The sequence below is a fragment of the Lepidochelys olivacea genome (assembly GCF_965140295.1).
Source record: "Lepidochelys olivacea isolate rLepOli2 genome assembly, chromosome: 2".
NCBI lineage: Eukaryota > Metazoa > Chordata > Testudines > Cheloniidae > Lepidochelys > Lepidochelys olivacea.
This window is the reverse complement of record NC_140412.1, coordinates 219,588,637-219,611,286: the sequence shown is the minus strand read 5'-3', so window position 1 is coordinate 219,611,286 and position 22,650 is coordinate 219,588,637.

Sequence of the window (22,650 nt, the reverse complement as noted above, 5' to 3'; positions counted from 1 at the left end):
AAATCTTTGATCTAGAAAGCTTTTTGGGAATGGTACGTAAGTCAGACTGTGATTGACCTTTGCATAGGTGCTTTTCTGAATCTTTGAGAGATTCAGCTTTTGTATTATAAGCTGTAAAGACTCTCAGGAAAGTATAAAAACTTGCCTTTGAAACGTATTTTATACTATTCTTTAACCTGCCCAGAGTAGATTATTAAAATCAGTTGATTAAGTTGTTTCATGCTATAACACAAACAGATGTCCAAATTAGAGAGTTCAAAAGTGCCAAAATGTAGTGCCAATGAATACCCTAATGTGGAATACAGTCCTGTGCTCTCTCTGAATGAATGTCTGTCCTTGATATCAAACCATGTAGCAAGGTTCACTGGATGCAAGTGGGATTCATAGCTATGGCAGTGCAGATTTACATTAGAGGGAGATCCCTTTAACTAAAATCCTTTAAAAATATGTAGTAACTAAATGTGCCTCTGGTTTCTTTTCTGCACAGCGCCCTCTTTGGAGTAATATATCATCTCAGCACCTTATTCTGATGTATAACTCAAATACATCATCAGACTGAGCAGTGTTTCAAATGATTTATAATCCTAGTAAATCATTAGAGTGAGGCACGCTGATGATGTATTATTCAAAGATGGTGCCAGATGGGTAAGAAGGCTTTAAAAGCTGATTCAATGGAATTAGAGGACAAAGCCACTAATACAAGCACATTTACATGATCCTGGAGGCTGTTTTCCTTAAATCTCATGGGATTGTTGATGCCAAATTAGTCTATAGGTGCTACTGACTATTGTTCCCCAGTTTTTCAGTACTTGGTCTGAACCTCATCAGATAATGAAGAATTGATCTGCTGATGCTTTTAAATAACTGCACAGTATATACAAATATATGATGTGAAAACAGTGTGAAGGATTTGACTGAGTGACATGGGAATTCAGAGCTAAGACCTCCATCAGCACCTCACACTGACGTTCTGAGGTACAGCAACACAAGGGGGATTGTGCATGGAGTTATGTACCTAGAGTACCAAGACACAGTAAGAGGGAGTTAAGGTGGGTTAGGAGTCATTTCTGCACCACTGAAGTCAATAGCAGTTTTGCCACTGATTTAAAAAGCAGTTGGATCAGCACTTTAAGTAAGAATTCCCCTCCCCCATTTCTATTTGTGTAGAGGCCTCAAAGAATTTGAGTATAAGGTAGAATTCTATTTACAAGTCTTTGGGACAAGAATTTGACCACAATAATTTAAGAATACCTAGGTAAGTGAGAGGTAATTGTAATACTTTTTGTAGCCATTTATTTCTTGCTATTTTAAATTACTTTTTATCCTATTCTAGGGCACACAGTACAGATCCACTCTACAAAGCACTGTTGTCAAGGAAAATAAAATGAGGAAACTGGCATGACAAACATTGACAAGCTGGTTATACTTAACGGTGGCAGTTGCTGTTTATAGAGCAACACACCACAGAGTGTTTCATAACTTCTGTAAATAAAATGTATTATGCTATCCTACCAGGTTCATTCTGCAGTAACTTTTCACAGATATTTCTGATGTGAATGGATCTGATCCATTTACCACCCCTCAACTTTCATTTTAAAAGTCCATTTGCCAGTGGATTTTCCCCACAAGTTTATATTTATTGTTAAACCCATTACAGCTGACCACATAGAAAACCAGTACACATGTGTGACAGAATGTATCCCTGTGTCCACACCATTCACACTATTGTAATAATCTTTGTACAAAGTCTGCGTTCCGAGGTATCGTTTGAAAACTGGTAATTTGCTGATCGTTATTGTCCTGGTAAAATATGTGTGGCAAAACTGTATATGAAGTTTTAATATTTCCCTGTATGATATTAACACATGTTCCAAACCACAACCCTACCCAAGAAGAAGTTGGCAAATGGATCTGTCCTAACAAAGGAATATGTGCTCTGTTCAATTTGCATTTAAGCAGTAAGCAGAGTCATCAAGCAGCTGGGGGAGACAAAGAAAGCTGAAACAGGTGAGGGAAAAAAAAGCAGGGAACACCCATCCACCTTTTCTCTCCTGGTACCATCTGGAAATGTTTTTCAAAAGGGGGACTGAAACTATAAAAAGGATGGGGAAACACCCCAAGGCACTATCTCTCTCTCTCTCTCTCTGCCTTTGCCCATGGCATTCATGGCACCTGAATCAACCAAGAAAGCATTCGTTATATTCTGGAAAAAGGAGTCCTGACCTAAGAAGTTTGGTTAGTAAAACTGATGAAAGTGTGTGGTGAAAAGAAATTGCTTTGAATTTAACATAGTTTGTTACGTTAGGCACCGGCTGCATTTTATGTTTATTTTTCTTGTAACCATTTCTGACCTTTAGGCCTCATTACTTGTTGTCACTTAATATCTCTCTCTTTGTAGTTAATAAACTTGCGTTATTGTTTTATCTAATCCAGTGAGTTTACACTGAAGTGTTTGGGAAACTCCATTTGGGATGGCAAGTTGTGTGCATATTATTTCTATTAAAGAAATAACAGACTTTATATAAACGTGCATTGTACAAAGAGGGTGGATAGTACAGGACTTTAGGAGAAAAATCTAAGATTGGGAGTGTGTTGGGGCCACCCAGCAATATAACCAAGGCTGGTAAAAGCCCAGGTGTGGCTAGATGGCTGCCACACACAGCTGGGAGTGACTTGCATGCTGGAGGTTGTTTGTGAGCAGTCCAGACTGGAAGCTACAGCAGCAAAGCACTGTAAAGGGCACTCCAAGTTAGAGGGGAGGGGTGACACAACTACTTATTCATCTGGATTGTATGCTTGTATATCACAACATGGATATCAGGAAATGGTTGATCTCTTGCAGTGCACACTTATCTTCTGTTTTCAAGGAGGAAAGTACATGTAACAAAAGAAATTGTGGATATTTTCCAGGTAATAAAGTTACATCTTTATAGGTTAGCATAAGTTTGGATAATAGGCGGATTTCCTGGAAGGAGCTTTCACTTCAACTCTACATTTTTATCTAAATCTAAAAGCAATTGCAACTGCCCGTGGAAATTCCAGATTTAGGATGGGCTCCAAAGCTGCATCTTCTAGACCATTGTCAAGCAAATATTAGGCCACCTCTTTTGCTATTTGTTGTGCAATTTTGTGTGTTTTTCAACTCATTTATCGTTTTTAATACTGTTCAGAGAAAAAGTACTTTGATTTTTCAGGGACTTGCATAAGTTCATAAATTGAGCTTGGTGCAATTCAGACACAGACCATGTGAAGGGGTGTACCTGGCCCTTTGAGATTCCCTGCTGGAGGCCCCACAGTCCTACTACACCCTGCCCCAGGAAAGGAGCAGTGAAGGTGAGTACTTCAGGCCTGCCTAGAAAGGCTGCAGGGAAGCAATCAATCAGAACTTACCAGGTTCAGCTAAAAGGCACTGCAGGGCCTGAGCAGGTCAGTTCCTGGCTGGGACCAGAGGAGCAATGAAAGGGGCTCTGCTCTGGCCAGAGGAGTTCAGTGGGCTGATTTACTGGCCCTGGGAATGAGAAGACCTGACAACTGTAACCCTAAGGTAACGGGTGAAAGGAAAGGGGCTACATGGGAAAAGACATAGGAAATAACAGCAGTGAGATGAAGACAGTGGTATGTAGTTGCTATGTATAGGGTCCCTGGGTTGGGACTCAGAGTAGTGGGTGGGCCAGGGTTCTCCCACCAACCAGTGCTGGAGTGGCCTAGGCCCTGAAAAGGGGACATGGCTAGTTTTTAAAAACCCAAGAAAAGGGGCTAGACTTAAAGGACCCGAAGATGGGGCTGAAGATCCTGGTGAAGGTAGATAGTTTTGTTGGACCCTTTTGCTACCCCAGAATGGGTTCATTCATTTGATTGTGTGACTTGGCTGGAAGGCAGAGCCACTGAAGACCTACTAAGCAAGTCGACAGCCAAATGGAGTTCCAGGGGAAAAAAAAGGTAACATCACCACACCCAGATAACAGGAGGCATTGACAAGAGGTGAGAGACCCCCGTCACAGACCCCAGTTAAATTCAGGAGGTTTATATTCCAGAAGGCACCAGATATGAATTACATTGATCTCTGCATGGATCAGTGTCAGCGCTTGAAACTTTAGTCCATACCATTTATGGCCCTGATTGACCCCCAATGGGCTAAAAAGGACAATATTTGCACTACATTGCATAACATGTGACTCCTGATGGGAAATTTTCCTTCAATGGTGGGCAGGAGGCAGTACTCTTTCCTAGTGTTTCAGGGGAAGGTAGTGCTAACTAAGATCTTTCTAGAAGTTCCAACTGGAGAAGGTTGCATGGGAGAGGTTTAGAATCTGCACATCTCTCAGATGCCTTGTCTCCACCCCCTCCCTTCCTTGCCTTCCTCAATTTGAGGCTGTGCTGCCTGTCTAAAGGTCTCTCATGAGAGTGGAAGCTGTCGCTGCCAACTTCCCTTCAGGTGGATTTGCTGTCACTGGGGACCACAGCTTGCGCTCCATGGGCAGGGAATGAATTGAGCATGATTATAGGCAAGATTATGGATGAAAAGACTTTGCATGTGGAAATGTCCACAGTTTGTCTTTCAGTTTGGGCCTTGCTTGTCCACTGATGGGCAGGTGGTGACTCATAAACTGTGAGTGTCAAACCTCAAGAGGTTGTGTGTGTGGAGCTGGGCAACATTTTTTGCATTTAATTTTTTTCAGCAAAAAAATGCAGATTTGGTGATACCAAAACATTTTTCAAGTTGCATTTTGCTGATTGTTTTGATCTAACCCCCTTGCACAAAAAAAAATAAAAGTCAAAATGAAGCATTTTTTATATTTTCTAAACCAAACATTTTGATCTTTTGCTTCAATACAACTTTTTGTTTCAAAATTTCCATTAAGGTTTTAAAAAAAAACATTTTAAATGATCAAAATTAAAATGAAACATTTTGATTTTTTCAAATGAAATGTTTCATTTGACCCCAGATGTGTTCTTTAACTTCAATTCACCAAAAATTTCAAATAACTTTGTTATAAGTTCAACCCAAAACATTTTTTCTTATTTTTCAGAATTGCCAGTGAACCGAAAAATCAGTTATTTGTTCAGCTCGATTAGTCTTTCCATTTGTGCAGGGTCTTGATCTTGGGGTCTAGGTTTAGTTTTCATTTACATATATATAACATGGTGAACCTACTGGTGCATGCAGGTAATTGAAAGTGCATATGGAAAAATAGGCTTTGTGCATGAAAATTCTATCACTTGGGCGCACAGCTATAAGGGGACTAATCCAGACACCAGTGAAGTCAACAGAAGACTAAGTTCACCAAAAGTACACATGCAGGTGTACACATGTGGAAAATCACATGTACACACATAGATTATTTCTGTATTTCCAGATACTTATCTATAACCAGTTTTCAACCTTTCTTCTGAGGAATGGGCTGGAGCTCTTATGCGAGCCACATTTTTACTTTTCTGGCAATATTTCAGTAGTTACTTGTATTGCCAAAAAAATTGCAGTAATTTATTTATATTTTTAAATAACATCCAAACCTTTTGAGTTTGCCCATCATTGTGACTAATGCATTCATTTTATTTGTTTTATTGAATCAAAATTATGTTTGGAAACCACAGCTTTTGGGCAGCATTTAAATAATGAATATACTGAGAATGAAACAGAGACAGGTGCAATTTTCTGCTCTGTGTCAAAGTTTGCAGTCATTGCAGATAAAGAAGCTGAGAGGAACCATAGCAATAGTAGTCCCAATCAGCTGCAATGAAAGAACAAATGTCAGCAACACCCAGTGTAGTGTTTTGGCTCCTTATTATGAAGAAAAAATCTATTAAGACTTCCATGCAGATTTAAAGAGAAATGTCAGATATTATCATGACGTAATATCTGCCTGATTTCCCTATTTTGTTTATATGGAACAGCAATTTATCTTTGTTTTGGGCTGGGTTTTTTATAATTTATTTAGTTTACAGATCAGAAGGGATTGCCTAGCTTTCTGAAAGTCACGCTGTATTGTTTTTATTTAATTTAATTATAGTGGCACCTGTCAGCACCACTGAGATGATAGCTTGTTGGTGTTTCCAAACTAATTTCAAAGATTTATAACTCACCTATACTGCAAAATCTGGTTCCAGGTCTGGATTTTGGATTCCCCAAAGTCAGGAGATCTTCTGATTCAGAACTTCAAAACTTGACCCTTTATAAATATGGGAACCATAGATCTGGAGCTTAGAATTTAATCCTTCCCAATGTTCAAGAATGTTCATTCTGAGCACAAAGACTTTGGGGAATTATTATTTTAATTACTGAATTATTTTTTAATAATTTGCAGTCAATCATTTTTTGTAATTGGGCATTTTTAAAGCCATAACTTAAAATAAATGCAAACTGAAATTTTATAACAGAAATTACTTTTACTATATATTGAAGTAATTAGATAGAAAGCATTTTTCAATTTTTCAAACTTGGTTACCTCCAAAAAGCTCATTCTGATTTTCCCATTCTCCAATGGAGCAAACTCAAACCATTGTATCATAGTGAGTTGTGATCATAGTGAGGTATGTAGGATTTGAGACTCCCTTGGAAGTCATTTAGACAAAAAAAGAACTCATCTATCTCAAATACAGCAAGAGAACTAAAACGGTCCCCAACTGATAAAACGTAGGCCTGGTCTACACTGGGGGTTGGAGAATCAATCTAAGTTACGCAACTTCAGCTACGTGAATACTCACCGCGGCGTCTTCACTGTGGTGAGTTGACTGCTGATGCTCCCCTGTCTACTTTGTCTGCGCCTCTCACTCCGGTGAAGTACCTCAGTCGACGGGAGAGTGCTTGGTGGTCGATTTATCGCGCCTAGATTAGACTAGATTAGATTAGATGCAATAATCTAGATTAGATTAGACGTGATAAATCGACCCCTGCTGGATTGATCGCTGCCCATTGTTCCAGCAGGTAATGTAGACAAGCTCTTAGTCACTGAGGAGCTGCAGCTCTGGCAGGGTAAAGGGGTCTTTCTATTAATGAGAATCAGGCCTTGAATCTCATTAGTTCTCTCATGTTTTGTGATGACCATATTGTTCTCAGCATTTACATGACTCTCATTATTTCCAAAACATTATACAGCAAGAATTAGCTGATTATCCCAGATAACATACATACTAATGATTCCCTACAACAGACATATGAGGAAGGCAAATGGGCATTACTATCACCCATTCATTTCAGGACAGCAGGGAAGAGTCCCTAAGCCAAGACAAATAACTATTTTCTTTCTTTTGCTTGTAGGAACATGTAGGTGGCATGCCAAAAAATAACTGAATACGAACATTCTCTTGTGCTGGGATCAATCTGCCATTTCCACCACCATAGTAAGAGCAGCAGTAGGAATGCATTGCAGCTTCAGGGGTAGTAGGCAGTGTTACTTCAAAAAACGTGTTGGGGAGACCCTCGGATAACTTGACTATCACCCCCTTTAATCTATCCCTCTCGAGGTATGGGTTTCCAGGGCAGTTAAGGAAATACTAAAGGACTCAGATAATAAATAAATTCCAATAAAACAATTAACAGATAGTATTCTTTCCAAAAACAAAGTATCTTTTATTAATGTAGCTAATAATCCCTATGACAATATATTCTAAAAATTAAAATTAGATGCAAATCCCTTATTACAAGTTAGAGAGCATTTAAACCACAATAGCATACAGATTGAATGATTCTAAATGATGAATTTGTCCTGTTCTGTTCATTCCCTCTGTAGCATCTAGTACTGGCCACTGTCGGAAGACAGGATACTGGGTTAGATGGACCATTGGTCTGACCCAGTATGGCCGTTCTTATGTTATGAGAAAGGTTATTTATATTGCACATAATGGAATTTGTTTTTATCTTCATCCTTTTAAGAAAATCCTAAACAACATATATTTTGGTTGTAAAGTCAAGCACTAGAAAATTGGGGAACAGCAGATTTATGGTTTCCTATGCAACCTGGATTCAAATCTCTTGTGCAAAGATACAGTCTTTAATTAAATTATCACATGCTATTTTTTCCCCCACAGGACCCCTATTTCATTTCGTGCACAGGATGCATAATGGGACCAAATTAAGGTTGCACAGGAAACTGCAAATCTGGCATTTCTTACCCCTTTAAGTGTTTGACTTTGCAACATAAATAAGCTCCTTTTAATTTATTTATGTATGTTATTTAATACGTGCATTACAGTAGTGTTCTGAGGCCCTAATCAAAAGTGGACCCCCACTGTCATGTCAAACGCCTATGAAGGCTTGAGCACCACTCCAAAGAGTGTACCCTACCACAACACCATAATTCTGTGCCTGTCATGTACTTGTACACATCAGGGTGTGGGGCTGCTACTAACAGGTCAGACTTCTGTACCAGATGTAGACTGGCTACACAGTTTCCATTATAGAGAGAGATACAAAAGCTGTGTTCTCTTTAAGATACTTAAATGCACTGCCAGGCATAGCTGTTACCAGCTCAGGTAAAAAATGTTACACACTGTGCCTCTTAGTGGCTGAACATTATAATACAGTTTTAGCATTCCTTTTTTGACTGACATGGAGAGGGAGAAAAACCAAGGCCCCATTGCTTTCCTGTCTTCTTTGGAGTCGTTGGACCAGAAGCTACATTTCTGAACACTGTGGTCCCTCCCCACTGGATCCAACACCTGCACCAGGGGATTAAAGGGAGAGGTTTTATTCATATTCCTCCTTGTTTTCACACTTCAAAAAAAAAAAAGCACAATCAGTCCCTGATTGAAGGGGGTGGAGGAGAATATGGGAAACTATTCAGTGGCCTTTACCTACTGCATTCAGTGGGGAAGAGTTCTACAGGAGCTTCATTCCCCCCCAGTATTGAGGGGAGAAGGTTAAAGGAGGAATGAGGCTACTGAAATTACAATTACATAGATCAAATCCACTTAATGGCCTGTCTGCTGCTGCTTTGTAGGCTTGACTGTACTTCAGGAGTTAACCTTGAACGTCTCCCACATAGTGAGATTTCAGTCTAAGTAAATATCAGGAGGCAAATCAATTAGGAAGATACAAATGTACTGAAATACAAACAGCAACATTTGAAGCATATTACATAATTGTACAAAAGTTAATTGGGACATTAAGACAGCTTTTTTCTTTTGCTACATGAAACTAACTTTCAGTGACACATTGTGGTAGTAAGCCCCTCTAGGAAAGGCCTTCCTAGAGATCATAGAGTTGGAAGGGACCTCAGGAGGTCATCTAGTCCAACCCCCTGCTCAAGGCAGGACCACTCCCCAAATCCCTAAATGGCCCCCTCAAGGATTGAACTCACAAGCCAATGCTCAAACCACTGAGCTATCCCTCCCCCTATGGAAGGGATATGGACTGATCTTGCAGGTAATATGCAGTTGGCTTTTCCTCAGATCTACTGCTTGCCAAGCTAGTCTACAATCCCTAATAATGCCTTTGCTGTAGGATCTTACTGCCCCTGAAAGTCTGGAGGAAGAACTGCCATGTGATGTTTCCAACCACCTCTTCTGGCTGGTGGGGGTGAGAGGGAATGACCATTATCTCATCCCCTCTATGCCCTCTGGAAAAGATGAAGCAGCAGCTGCTGATGACAAATTCCAGAACAAAATTTTAAAATTAAGGATGCCATATATAAAATAACAACTCAGTGTCTTTATTTCTGACAGTGGTTGTGAATCCTGTCATCTGCAAAGCTTTGTCCTCATTCCAGTCACAGCTCTGTAATGCCTCCAGTGCTGCTTTGTTCATGATTCCCAGAATCTCATGTCAGGAAATCTGTGGTTCCCTAAAATGATGAGAGGTACAGTATATACCTTTGGGGATTTTTTCTGGGGGTGGGGGGGAAGGGAGAATGTGGGATTGGGTTTTTTTTACTGAAATTCAGTTATATCTCTAAGACAGATGCCTGTGATTGCTGAAATTCAGGGCTCTAGAGCTTCCTTCTTAAATGATTTAGCAATATTATCATCATGAAAGGTTTATAGGAATAACCTTTTGGTAGATCACAACATGCATAGGAATATCTATTTTAGAACATGTTGCAACCATTTTTGCTGCCTGTGTGGACATGGTCTAATGGTCCAGAAGTTGGAACTTCATTAAACAACTTAGATTTATAACAGAAGAGGGAGCAAGAGAAAATGTAATCTTTTTTTACATATTTATTAAAGAAATATTCTCTGCTTTATCTGATTAAGGTTGGAGACTTCCAGTTTGTAGGAAGTGAAGGAAAGAAGGAGGAATAGCTTCCAGGAATAGCCCCATCAAATAGAAGGGGGAGGGGAGAGCACCACTCGCAGCAGCCAAAGGGACAGATACATTATAGTGTTCTTTGAAGCATGTTGGAAGGGAAATTGTACTGCAGAGCTCTGCAGCTACAGAAAGGAATCAGAATAGGATCCCTTCTTTTCAGCAATCTGGAAAAGAAGAGAGTAGATAACTCTCTCTTACCCTTGCTGTATACAGGCAATGTGATGTGGTTAGAAGGCTGGTAAGAAAATCTTTCTCCCAGACTCATTTCTTTTTTCCTCCTTGCCTCAGAGCTGAGATGGTGCAATTTCTTCCTTGTTTATGTTTCTCACCCTCACCTCTCTGCTTTTCTATGCTACCTTGGATTACCTCTCCTCACATCCCCCTCCCCAAGGTTTTGCCATATTAATAAATATTGAAAGTTTATTTTTTAACAAAGGATAAAATAATCTGACTTTAAAACAGTGACAGTGAGTTTCAAGGACACAAGAACTTTCCTCTTTGCAGCCTGCCTGGACAAGATTTATGTCCCTATGTAACCTGCATAACTATATAGTGCAGCATTTCATGTTTAAGGCCAAAGAATGAGCGAGAAGCAGGTGAGAAGAAGACACAGATAGGTTTGTGTGTCTCTGCAGAGAGCATATCAAGGCAAGTCAGCTAGAAAGGTCCAGAATCATCCAGAACTAGAGTGGCAATTACTAGAGTAGCTGTTTTTGAAACTGTATAGAAAGTTTCCATTTAGGGCAAACAATTTTGCAGGCCCCACATATATTCACAGTCTGAGAGCGGAGCCTATCAAAGATTGGGAGTGTGTCGGGGGGGTGGGGGGGTGGTATAAGGATAAGCACAGGTTCAAGAGATGTCTTCTGTCAGGTTTGGAGCCCAATACCTGTATGATTTTGGATACAGGTGAGTGTTATTCTTGCTTTACTTACTAAGGAAGTCCTCAGTTAGAATAACATATGGTCCATTGCAGTGTACTCTATGGATCTAGGAGAGCTGAGAGGGGAGTGTCATGATCTCTGGGTAGTTTGCCTCTTTTGAGACCCATTTGCATGCTCCCAAGTGTACCCCTTTCAAGTCGCAGGCCATTGCCTCCACTTCTCTTTGGGGTGGGAACCTGGGATCCAACCATTCTCTGACTAGCTGTCTGGGTTACACCACCCTGGGTATCAACTGTGATACCTAGCAGGCACAACAGGCCAGGATCTTGCAAGAGTTTCTGTCTGGAATCCATGGACACTAATAATATGCAGTGACACAGAAGCAGCTTTTTGGCAACAAAGCTATTTTGCCAAAAAATACACAGCATTCTGAGAAATAGATTTAAAGCAATAGAGACCTATATACACACACTATCTTACCTAGGTTTGGCATTCCCTTCAATCCCCTAGGAGCATGTTTGTTGCCTTGGTGACTCCTGGTCTCCAGGGGACAAGTTACAACCTTCTTGCTGTAGGCCCCTGACTCTCAGGCTATCAGCTTGCATCATCTGATAACCATTTCTCTCACTCCCTTTCTGTAGGGTGGATCATCTCACAGATCAGTGTTTTATGATCTCTAGATTCTCAGCCTTGGCAAACCAGCTATGTAATCAGGATTGGATCCTTATCTAGGCAATCATCCTGCTTGGTTTCATTAACAATTCCTTTTGATCTAACTCAACAGGAAGTGAACCATCATAAGCAACCACACAGAGGCATGAACAATATTCATACAAAATAGTACAGATATTAACCAGCTCTTCACAGGGTGCGTTTGTTGCCCCTAGAGGTAGAGGCTGCAGAGGCTATGGAATTTGCATTTAGCTATTAGCTAACTGCTTTTAAATTGGGAATTTGTCTCAGTTAAAAAGAGAACAAAGAGGCAGAAGTTAGTGAGGGTTTGTAAATCCTTATTTGGTTTAACGAGTTTATGGGGGAAAGATACTGCCCTATAGATAGGGAGCCCTGTAGAAATCGAAGGAAATGTGTTTTTATATGCTGAACTCAATACCTGTGTCACTTTGGATACAGGATACAGATTTTCTTTTTCACCAAAAACCAAGGAGACCAGTTGACTGTTAACTCCAGGACTACTATGCTGCTAGCACGAAGGATCCCTGGACTTTTGTTTGATGACAGACTTCCACAGACTTGTGACCTTGGGCAAATTCTTTAGTTGTGCTGTGCCTCAGTCCCCCATCTGTGGGGTGACAACTGTTCTCTACCTGTGGAGTATAGTCAGGATAAAATCATTGATGTTTGTGAAGAGGGGCCATCTATCTACAACAGGTATATGGAACTGTCCTTTGAGCCTGCAGAGAGGAAAGCAGGAATAGCTTGTGCATGTGTGTGTTTAAATTCCCATTAATGTGGTTTTTGCCTTAAATAGCTTCATTCGAGTAAGAATGCTGTTTTTCCCATAGAAATTCTATTCTCATTACATACACCGCTTATCTGATTTGTTTTTGAAAGTGCATTCAAGGAAAAGCCCCCCTCATACCTCACTGAATAGTGGTTCCTTTCTCTCCTGTATGCTTCTTGCTTTCAAGCATGGACTGCTGTTTAGTAATGTGCCACGGAAGGCACATTACCAGTGAAGAGCTAGGTTTTTCATTTTACTGTCCTATATTATGACATGCACTTCCCACTCCCATCTGCTTGTGCAATTCTCCTGATAAACTCATACCTCTGCCAGAGAAGAGCAATTTATGAAGTCTTCCATTTAAGCAATTGTAATTTCATTGTGTATTCTCCATTGTTTTGGTATCATAAAGTGTATTTATAATGTATCTTAAATTGTTGTTAATTGCAGAAGTGCTTCCAGGTGGCTTTGGCACCTTATGTGCTCTTTTATATTCTACTACAACAGATTTTCTATGTGGAGTGGGAAAGCTGTTTTTGTACAAGACCTATATAGCCTCTTGACCTTTGTAGTATTTAGATGATGCCTCACTTTTCAATAGGACATTGAAGTGTGAAAAATTCTTTCCTTATTTTACCTGATCTAGTAATAACCCCAATATACAGCAAAACATGAATTTAATCAGGTTGCAGTATTTCCCTCTGTCAGGATGGCATGTGACAGGCGGGGACAGCCTTGATTGCAAAGAAACCTGTAATTCATGGAAGGTAGTGAAGAGCACTAAGGTATATTTTGCTTGTAGAACAAACCCTGAACTATGAGGGAAGTTAAAATCTAACACTTTTGATAGCAGTGCACCGTAACTGTGTCATTGAGTACTATTATGTCTAGCATTAATGCAGCCCTGGAAATGATGAACTTGTAATCAAGAAAAAGATACTTAAAGTGCTAGAGAGAGCTAGCCACAAATGCCATGAAGTGCATCCATCCTCAGAAAGAGTTCTGTTTTATTCCTATTCTTCAAGCAGCATCTCCTTTTCATCATCTAGCTTATTTTGATAGTGAAAGAGTTTATTTCTCTTCCCATGCTTTGGTTAGTTCCTTCATTCATGAAGCTGACCTATTAATGACTTCCCAGGAGCTTACTGAGTATTCACCCAGCAATTTAATGATGTTACTAATGTAAAAATGAATTTCAGAGGTGAAGAATCAGGTTAAGTCTCTAGTTCTGACTGAAGTATGTTACGTTAACCCTCTGTGCTTGTGATAGAGAGGGAATGAAAGAGTGTTGGTAGTTAATCATCAGATCCTAAATATGCTGGTCCAGAGTTAACACATACATTTAACAAAGAGTTTCTTCAATAGATGCCAGAAGAAATGATATTGCTAGGCAGTGAACTGAAGATGCTATGATCAGAAGTGCACTGCAGATTCACTTTGTGTGAAATCTAGCAACACACTGTGTCCATTGATTAATTAATGTTTAACCAAGGCTGAGTTATAGTGGCACTCTTATGCAAGTCACCATGACAGTCACACTTCTACCAAATGAGCTCATTATGGGCACTGAATGAATAACTAATGAATTTGCAATTGAGGAGCACTTACAGTAAAACACAACCTATAGAGAAATACACAAGTAAAGCCATGCAGAGATTTTACTCCAAACGCTAATACTATGAAGTACCTTGTTAATTTCTTGAGAGACAATCGTGTAACAAAAAAAGGCTCCAGTGGAGTTGCTTGATATGTAAATAAAAACAGGGGAATAATGCAACATAGTTTTCTTTCTTTTCGAAAATTTGAAAAGGTTGGGAAAAGGAGAATATGCTGCAAGATAGAGAAAGTACATGTGAGCTGTGATACCTGATCTCTCAGCAGAATACACTGAAGTAGAAGATCTCTGACCTTATTCTTAAAGGTCAGAGTTTAACACTGGGAACCCAACAAAGCCCTCAATATTTGTACGTGTTTAGAGTGGCTGACACAAAAATTAGGATGAAGGACTCCTAATTCTCCCATCTGTGCTGTTGCTGGGATTAAAGTGCTAGTTTTCCTTTAAAATGAAATGAGTAAATATTGAGTCCAAGCATTCAGATATGTCAGTAATATAATAATGGATCTCTTGAAGAGGCAGAATAACATATACTTGAGATATGTGGATTCATCAAAAGCAAAAAGGACTTCAACTCATTTTAAATAAGGAAAGTAAGAGAAGAGAGATTTAAAATATATTCCTAGACAAAAATCCTAATTAACTCTGAATTAAGGTTGCTCAAACTAGGTATCCCACCAATGCAAACAAAAAAAACCTGAAAACAAGCCATTAAGTCATTCAACACCCCATCTCCAGCTACTTTCCATACACCAGTTTCCTCCATCTACCTCCCTTGCCCCATCACAGCCCAGATATCTCACCACCTTCAGAGAGTCCAGCTGCCCCTCGCCAGCAAGTAACCCACTTCAAAACTCCCTATATTTTGGAGGAGTGGGGTGCTGGGTTTGCGAATGTAGCCAACTCATCGTATTTTAATCCCTGAGTGCATTCTTCATGATCCAGAAAAGCCAAAAATCAAGTATCCTTACAACTACTGAGTGAAGGAGTTTGCTTGCTTGCTTAGTGGTCCAAAAATGTAAAACACCAAGTTTTAAATATAGATTAAGAAGAAAATATCTATTGGGGCAGCAAGATTACAGAATGTAACTGCATGAAAGGTTCACTCTTCTCTTCATTCATTATCATGGGGATTTCCAAAGGAGCCCATGGGCTTAGGGATACCCAAATCCCATTGAAATTCAATAGAATTTGAGAACCTTAATTATTATTATTATTATTATTATTATTTTATTATTGCGTTTTTTAATTTATTTTATTACCATAGCCCCTAGGATCCCATGTCTTGACTAGAACCCCATTGTGCTAGGCTCTGTACAAACACAGAACAAAAAGACAATTCCTGTCCCCCAATAACTTATAGTCTAAGACAAGAGACAACAGATGGATAGAGACATACAGAGAGGGAAGTACAAGGAAACAATGAAAAAATACTAGTCAACATGATGGGCAGTGGTCTCAGAACACCAAGGACTTTACCTTTGTCAAGTTTTGTGTAGGCATCATGATAAAGGAAAGTTTTAAGGAAGGTTTTGAAAGAGGATATAGCTAGATATTCACAAGGAGATATCAGAAAGAGAGACCAAAATTTCAGTTTGGAGAGAAGGATACAGGCCTGGAGGAAAGGTAGATCTGTGAGTTGTCAGCACAGAGTTGATCATTCACTTTGTGTTACTGGGTGAGATTACCCAGAGATAAAGTGTAGAGGAAGAAGAGAAGGGACCAAAGAAAGAGGTCTGCTTAATGCTCCCCCCAAAAAACAGTTGGATGAAGAGGATCTCCAAAGAATATACTGAAGGACCAATTATAGAGATATAAGAAGAACCTGGAGAGGATATAGTCATGGAAGTCAAGGTAAGACAAGTTTTAAAGGAGAAGAGCATGGTCGACTAAGATGAAGGCAACTATCAGATCAATAAGGATGAGGATGGGAGTACTGGTTCTGAACTGTGGCCACAAATAGATAATTAAAGACTTATGCAAGAGTGGTTTCAGTGAAGTACAAGTGGCGGAAGCTGGACTGGAGACAAGTCTAGGATAGAATTGGAGAAGAGAAACTCCAGACAATAATTGTAAACAGTGCCTTCAATGAGCTTAGAGATGAAGAGTAAAGCGAGATGAGGTGGTAATTGGAGAGGAAGATGGGGTAAAGATATTTTTTTTTAAAATGAGGGAGATTAACACATTTGTATTGTGAGGTGAAAGAGAGAGAAAAAAGTGAGAGATTAAGGCTATATCTTCCCTACACAGCTTTTAGTGACATGGCTGTGTTGCTACAGCCATGCCACTAAAAGTTGTGCAGTGTAGCTGCTGTTTGTTGGCTCTCCTGCTGACAAAAACCTTCCACTCCTTGTCCTGTCATGTGCTATCACTGAGAATAGTCTAGATCCATCTTCTTTGGATCCACCTTTCAGGTAGTTAAAAGCAGCTATCAAATCCCCCCTCATTCTTCTCTTCCATAGACTAAACAATCCCAGTTCCCTCAGCCTCTCCTCATTAGTCATGTGTTCCAGTCCCCTAATCATTTTTGTTGCCCTTCGCTGGCCTCTCTCCAATTTCTCCACATCCTTCTTGTAGTGTGGGGCCCAAAACTGGACACAGTACTCCAGATGAGGCCTCACCAGTGTCGAATAGAGGGGAATGATCACATCCCTCGATCTGCTGGCAATGCCCCTACTTATACACCCCAAAATGCCATTGGCCTTCTTAGCAACAAGGACACACTGCTGGCTCATACCCAGCTTCTCGTCCACTGTCACCCCTAGGTCCTTTTCCGCAGAACTGCTGCCTAGCCATTTGGTCCCTAGTCTGTAGCTGTGCATTGGATTCTTCCGTCCTAAGTGCAGGACTCTGCACTTGTCCTTGTTGAACCTCATCAGATTTCTTTTGGCCCAATCCTCCAATTTGTCTAGGTCCCTCTGTATCCTATCCCTGCCCTCCAGCGTATCTACCACTCCTCCCAGTTTAGTGTCATCCGCAAACTTGCTGAGGGTGCAATCCACACCATCCTCCAGATCATTTATGAAGATATTGAACAAAACCGGCCCCAGGACCGACCTCTGGGGCACCTCACTTGACACCGGCTGCCAACTAGACATGGAGCCATTGATCACTACCAATCTAGCCAACTTTCTACACACCTTATAGTGCATTCATCCAGCCCATACTTCCTTAACTTGCTGACAAGAATACTGTGTCAAAAGCTTTGCTAAAGTCAAGATACAATACATCCACTGCTTTCCCTTCATCCACAGAACCAGTAATCTCATCATAGAAGGTGATTAGATTAGTCAGGCATGACCTTCCCTTGGTGAATCCATGCTGACTGTTCCTGATCACTTTCCTCTCATGTAAGTGCTTCAGGATTGATTCTTTGAGGACCTGCTCCATGATTTTTCCAGGGACTGAAGTGAGGCTTACTGGCCTGTAGTTCCCAGGATCCTCCTTCTTCCCTTTTTTAAAGATTGGCACTACATTAGCCTTTTTCCAATCTTCCGGGACTTCCCCCATCACCACGAGTTTATAAAGATAATGGCCAATGGCTCTGCAATCACATCCACCAATTCCTTTAGCACTTTCGGATGCAACGCATCCAGCCCCATTGACTTGTGCAAGTCCAGTTTTTCTAAATAGTCCCCAGTCCTTCACAGAGGGCTGGCCACGTCCTCCCCAGGCTGTGCTGCCCAGTGCAGTAGTCTGGGAGCTGATCTTGTTAGTGAAGACAGAGGCAAAAAAAGCATTGAGTACATTAGCTTTTACCACATCCTCTGTCACTAGGTTGCCTCCCTCATTTAGTAAGGGGCCCACATTTTCCTTAGCTTTCTTCTTATTGCCAACATACCTGAAGAAACCCTTCTTGTTACTCTTAACATCCCTCACTAGCTGCAACTCCAGGTGTGATTTAGCCTTCCTGATTCCATTCCTACATGCCCGAGCAATATTTATATACTCATCCCTGGTCATTTGTCCAAAGTTCAATTGCCAGTGTAGACAAAGCCTGAGGGATTGAGAGTAGGTGTGAAACAAATGAGGAGATGGGATGGGTTGGGGACACTAGAAAGAGAGGGAGGGTTAGAGGAAGAAAGTAGACAAGAAATTTTCATGTCCATGATAGGAGAAAAGGAGGAGAGAATTGTAGGAGGGAAAAGAAAAAAGGGACGGCAAGCTAAGGAGAAAGGGAAGATAATGTATTTGATTAGTTTTCTCTTGGAAGAAATTGGTGGTATCCTGTGTGGAGAGAGAATTAGAGGCAGGAGAAGGACTTGAGGAGTTTGAGGAGTGAGTCAAATGTGGCTGGGATTGCAGGCAAGGGATTCAGTTAAATTGGAGAAAAAGAGATATTTAGCTAGGAAGATAACAGAATTAGAAGAGGAGAGAATGAATTTACAGGGTCATCTGGAAATCTCAGCCTAAAGCTTTATGCTCCTATGAGCATTTTTGAACTGTCTTGTTTTTTACGTGATTTTTTCTATATCGATTCAGACAAATTATTATTTAGTTTTATCGATGTGTTAAAGTTCTGTGGAGCAGAAATCTTTTGATTTTTTTCCCCTCCTCTCCCATCATTGGGAGGTGCAGAGATACTGTCCACTCTCTATAAGTGATTCAGCAGAAAGTGCTACTGGCTATGGTATTTCCTGTAACAGAATCCACTACCTTATTATACCAAGTCAATAGCCCAAAGGAATCCCATAGACCCCAACTGGAGGAAGAGGTTCACTTTAATACTGTTTAAGTTGCACTTCATACATTGGAGTCAGAGGTCAAGTCGTTCACCCCCCCTTATCTTGTAAAACTGGAGGCTTCATCTGAAACTAACAATGAAAACTACAAACTGTAAGTATGCAGCAAGACTCCATACAAGTGGAGTAGGAAAATACAAAAGGCTCTTCAGCTGCTTTAGTTATTGAAAAGCTTTTGCTGAACAGAGAGGCTGTAAGTTTAGAAAATGCTGTGTAAAATAAAAATTCTCCAAAGCTCTTAGTCTTCAAGAGGATCCAACCTCTCAGTAGTCCCCAGAAAACATTCTGAATCTAAATGAAACAATATTAAGGATAACCTTGACACTGTGCACCAAGCACCACTGATAAGAATACACAGAATTCACACTTTGCCTGTGATGCCGCAAATAAATGGTATACCAAGATCCTCAAGAAAGAGTACATATCTGCACTGAATTCATAATTCCCCCGACTCACTTCCTTGTAACAGACACACAAGTTCACAAATACTTAGAAAAGAACTACATTAAACCCAAAAGAACTACAGTAAAAGAATATTAAGGTTGCAAAGTCAATCACACTTAAAACTTAGGAAATTACGGTTGTCTCTTCTGGATATCTGAGGCCTACAGAAATTCAAAATGCGGACAAGCCCCCATTTTGTGGGGCTAACTACAATTTTGGTTGTCACCAAGGACTGAAGACTTTAATAGTGAAATACATAAATCTTTCCTGCTTAAATTAGAGTCAGGTGCTCCAGGTGACAGCTGTAACAAACCCACATCCTTTGTGGTTTGGGCACAGAGGCTGTGGGGGGGAGGGCACGTAATGTACACTTAGTGGGTTACATATGCAGACTGGTTTGTCATGAAAATGCCATGAATGGATGGAGCATGCTCAGTGCAGATGGAATCTTCAGAGAATTAAGCTGCCAAACTCTAACAAGCCTCTTCTTAGCATGTCGTCTTCTTTTCATCCCAGAGTATCTTTGCAGACACAGCTGGGAAGCAGTTCAGCATCATTATTAATTCCTGTTCATGGCTTGTTCCTCCATAAGGCCTAGCCCTGGTCATAACCCTGCGTACAATCTCCTGCCATCTAGTTGGTGGCTAGGTCAAAATCATCTCAGTTATGTTTGCATTATTTTCTTTGGTGCTCAGTGATCTGTTTGTCTTCTGCAGTGTCTCAACCATCATAATCTTTTTCATTGCAAAGAACTACAAACCCTGATTTCATACCCTACTCTCCTTCTAACCTTTTCATTTGTCCTAAAATCATTCCACTTTACACCTGCCATCTTTCAAAGAACTCTCATTTCTACTGCCTCTAGCTTTCTGATGTCTATTTGATTTAATGAAACTGCTTTCAGACCATAGAGTAATACTGTTATTATACTGGTTTGATAAATTTTCACTTGGTACCATGTGCGGACTTAAAGCTTGCCCAGATTTGGGCAGGGTTTCACAGAGTTTGCAAAAGGCACATCCCAGCACCAAGACAACCCAGAGCATGGAGGTGCTAGAGCAGGGATCGTCAACTTTTGGCACGCAGCCCGCCAGGGTAAGCCCCCTGGTGGACCGGTCCAGTTTGTTTACCTGCCGTGTCCGCAGGTTCAGCCGATCTCAGCTCCCACTGGCTGCAGTTCGCCACTCTAGGCCAATGGGGACTGCAGGAAGCAGCACCATCCAAGGGATGTGCTGGCCGCCACTTCCCGCAGCCCCCATTGGCCTGGAGCGGCGAACCGCGGCCAGTGGGAGCTGCTTTTGGCTGAAACTGCAGACACAGCAGGTAAAAAACCAGCCTGGTCCGCCAGGGGGCTTACCCTGGCAGGCCATGTGCCAAAGGTTGCCGATCCCTGTGTCAGAGCTTCTCAATGAAACACTGCAATATTTTTAATATTAGTGATAGGAAAAATATGTTCTCTATTGATTGATCGCACCTTGAGGCAGACACCTAGCATGTCACCCCTAATGTCACCCCAAATAGTTAGTTTGGCAAAGTTAAGCAACTGAAAACAGGATCTTATAATCAGAAGAGTCAGGAAACCTTAATCATAGGCGTCGCTACCAACTCTGCCTGTAATTAACAGTGTTCCACTCTGGTGTTCAGCTGCACACTCTTTTTCTTATTTATCCAAAATGAGTCATATAGGAATAAAAATAGATTTGTACTCCCAAAGCAGAATTTTGATGTATAAGGGCAGATGCTTCTCTAATTTCCTATGCCAAAAGCCCTATTTTTACAGGCACTGAACATGTGCAGCTCTCAGTGATTTCAATTGGTTTTACCAATGCTCTGCTGGCTTTTAGGATTTGGCCCAAAATATGCACAACTCTCAACAATCTTCAACAATTTAGAGTGGATTATGAAGAGGCAAAGAGATGTGTGGATTCTCTGAAGCCTATCTGAGACCATGATGCTGGCTCTGGTCTGGAACAAAGACCCAGGAATCCCCTCTATATGTGGCAGAGGGCCACACAATGTAGTCACTATATATAGTCACTAAATCCATGCAATAATGAACACAAATGTGTCCGCAATCCCTGGGTTCTGTCAGTCTGCCCTAACACAGATGGTTGAGAATAGCAAAGCTATGGAATCCACTGCAGTTTCCATTGCATTGGGGGAATTCTGTAGTCCTTCTACCCTGTGTGAATTTTACCCATTATAGGTGCTGTGATATTTTCCTCCCACATATCTGTCAACCTACAACACATCAGCTATATAAGTGCTAAGTATCATTATTATGTATTACTTGACTGGGGGGAAATCTCTGCTTCCCATTTGTGCCTCTGAGACTCTGCAGTGCTCCTGGGCAGAAATTGCCAGTTGTTCCCAACATCAACAAATACTCAGTAAGGATCCATCCCCAAATTCATGTTCTCCTCTGATCTAATTTAGGATCTGAACCAACCCTCTCCAGAGGTGTGTAGCAAAAGTATTAACCTATTTCAGCTACACCACAGAATATTCCTACGTATAAATTTCAAACCATAGTAACTACCTTTGCCACTATGAAAAAAATCATTTAGACGTAAGCATAATATAAAAATGTTAGAACCATTTTGTCATGAAAGCTCAGCACAGTATCATATAACTTGAAAGCTCCTGTATATGTCCCTCCCTTTTATACCCTGTTTTTATCTCTTCCACCTGGTGAGGATAGAAGAACCAAATTGACCACCTGGGCTAGCACAGCGATTTTTCTCTCCTCACTGACTTAGTCTGACAGTTGGTATTTATCTGACACTTGCCAACCCCATTCTGGAATAATCATTGTGTTTATCTGACACTTGCCAACCCCATTCTGGAATAATCATTGTGTAAAATGGTGTTTGTGTTATGGATAGGCAGTTCTCCCCATTCTGTGAGTATGTCAGTAAAGCACCATCCCTCATTAATAGCTATAAGGAAGGAGTGGTCTGTGGTTAAGCCTGTTTGCAAAGGCTTATGGGTAGAGCTATCAAATTCATGGCCATGAAAAACAAACCGTGAAATCTGGTCTCCCTCCATGAACTCTGGTCTTTTTGTGTGCTTTTACCCTACACTATACAGATTTCACAGGAGAGAGCAGCGTTTCTCAAATTGGGGGTCCTGACCCAAAAGGGAGTTGCAGGGGGCGTCACAAGGTTATTGTAGGGGGGGTTGCGGTCCTGCCACCCTTACTTCTCTGCTGCTGCTGGTGGGGCACTGCCATCAGAGCTGGGTGACCGGCCAAC